The sequence below is a fragment of the Procambarus clarkii genome, chromosome 51 (genome assembly GCF_040958095.1).
Source record: "Procambarus clarkii isolate CNS0578487 chromosome 51, FALCON_Pclarkii_2.0, whole genome shotgun sequence".
In the NCBI taxonomy this organism is placed as follows: domain Eukaryota; kingdom Metazoa; phylum Arthropoda; class Malacostraca; order Decapoda; family Cambaridae; genus Procambarus; species Procambarus clarkii.
This window is the reverse complement of record NC_091200.1, coordinates 17,423,407-17,425,906: the sequence shown is the minus strand read 5'-3', so window position 1 is coordinate 17,425,906 and position 2,500 is coordinate 17,423,407.

The following is a 2,500-nucleotide window of genomic DNA, read 5'->3' as shown; positions in this document are numbered from 1 at the left end:
GACCTGACAGGAGCCCAGGGAACGAGAGAGCTGACAGGACCCCCAGGGAACGAGAGAGCTGACAGGAGCCCACGGAACGAGAGAGCTGACAGGACCCCCAGGGAACGAGAGAGCTGACAGGAGCCCCAGGGAACGAGAGAGCTGACAGGAGCCCCAGGGAACGAGAGAGCTGACAGGGAACTAACAGGAGACAGAGAGATGTTATCAGTGGTTGTGATGGACCGGATGCCATCAGCCTCCCCAAGACATGGACAAAGGGACATGATTGACTTCAGGGGTTTTTCCCCCTACCATCCGTGATTGTTGAATTGGATAGCTAAGCCTAGAGGGAGAGGGGGCCTTAGTGACAGACTATATTCATCTAGTTGTATTCACCTATTTGTGCTTGCGGGGGTTGAGCTCTGCGCTTTCGGCCCGCCTCTCAACTGTCAATCATCTGTTACTAACTACTATTTTTTTCCCACACACACACACACACCCCCCCCAGGAAGACTGACATGAACATTGAGCTGGTATTTAACCTCTCTATATTACCCTCAATGTTTTTTTTCTTCAACTTGTATGATAGGCTGTTTGGTCAGTAGAGTTCTGTTGTTTTTGTCAGTAGAGTTCTGTTGTTTTTGTCAGTAGCTTGCACAGTTTTTTGGTGTTTTCTTTAGTAATCAAAGAGACATATGATCCAATTCAGCAGCATCTGATAACAAATACAGATTTACTGAGTCTCCACACTTTCCCCCTTCTAATATCACAATGGTAACTCTCTCTCTTGTTATTGGAGTCTTGACACCTCTTATTAAGCCATGGGTTATTTATCGCTCGTCTGCATTGTTTTGTTTAATGATTCTTTCTGCTCGCTGAAGAAAATGGGTGATGTGCTGCATCACGCCTTGGTTAATATATATTATATATATCGTGATATGTATGTGTTATGTCTGTCTCGTTTAGAGTTAATATTAGGGCTAAAAATGGATCTTCCTCTTCATGAGGACCTTCCAGCATGTATAAACAAGTGTTCATGCATATGTGCGTGCATGTATATATGGTGTTCTGGCGCGGTCATGTGCTCTGTCATGTCCGTCTTCACGTACTCGAGGCAGGTGCTGTAAAGGAACCATCGAGGGTCTGATCATCTATTTACTAGCGAAAACGGAAACAATAGCGGGAGCTAAATTGGGATGTGTGTGCACTCGCTTATTTGTGCCTACAGGATCGCGCTCCAGCTCTTGGACCCCGCTTTTGTACCAGCCGGTTATCGAGTGCAATGATTCTTGACCTATTTACCTATCATGCCTGATTTTAAACTTGCGAGTTGAGTTTGTCACTACAACCTACTCCGTTAAGTCATTCCATTTACTCACTACCCTTACGCTAAAAGAAAACTTTCTAACATCTCTGTCACATCTGAGTCTCAAACTTCCATCCGTGTCCCCCTCTGTCATCTGTTGGTATTCCTCATTAACATTTGTTTGTCCATCCAATCAATCCCCCTAAGTATTTCAGATGTCTGTATCATGTCTCCTCTCCCTCCTGCTATCTAGCATCGTCAGGTTTAGTTCCTTCAGTCTGTCATCATACCTCATCCCTCGCAATTCTGGAACGAGTCTCGTTGCAAACTTCTTCACCCTTTTCCAGCTTCCTTATGCATGTTTTTAGATGGGGCTCCACGATGGTGCGGCGTACTCTGAAACCGGCCTCACATAAGCGGTATACAGTGATCTAAAAGCCTCCTTATTCAAGTTCCTGAAGGATGTTCTGATTCTTGCTGGCGTAGAGTTTGCAGCTGACGTTATTTTATTTATATGAACCTCTGCAGTTACGTTTGGTGTTATGTCCACGCTAAGGTATTTTGCTCTAGGTGTTATAAGAAAGGTATTTTCCCTTCATCGTGTAATGGCCTTTCGGTTTCCAGGTTCCGGTTCTCTTTTCCATCGCCTTGCACTTGCAGGTGTTGAACTCTAGCAGCCATCTCTCGGACCAGCTCTGCAACTTGTTTAAGTCATCTTAGAAAATCTTCAACTGTCTCAACCCTTTTCATCAGTTTCGTATCGACTATAAACATCGACATACAAGTCTCAACTCCTGCAGTCAAATCGTTTTCATAAATGAGGACTGGAATAGGTCCCAGCACCAGTCCTTGAGGCACCCCGCTTGTTACTTTACGCCAGTCTGACTTCTCGACCCTCACTGTCACTCTCTGACTCCTATCTGTTAGGTAGTTCCTTACCCCATGTTAATGAGTCTCCGCTTACTCCAGCCTGCAAACCTCTTGTGTGTGTGTACGTATCTAGTTGTGCTTGCGGGGGTTGAGCTCTGGCTCTTTGGGCCCGCCCAAACTCTACCCATTTGTTTCCGCCTCTGCCGGGAATCAAACCCGGGCCATTAGGACTATGACCCCCAAGCGCTATCCACTCAGCCGCGAGGTCCCTCTCCACGCACACAAAAAATGATATCAACAGACAGCATGCGAGGCTGGCTAACATCAGAACTGCCTTTTAGAAAT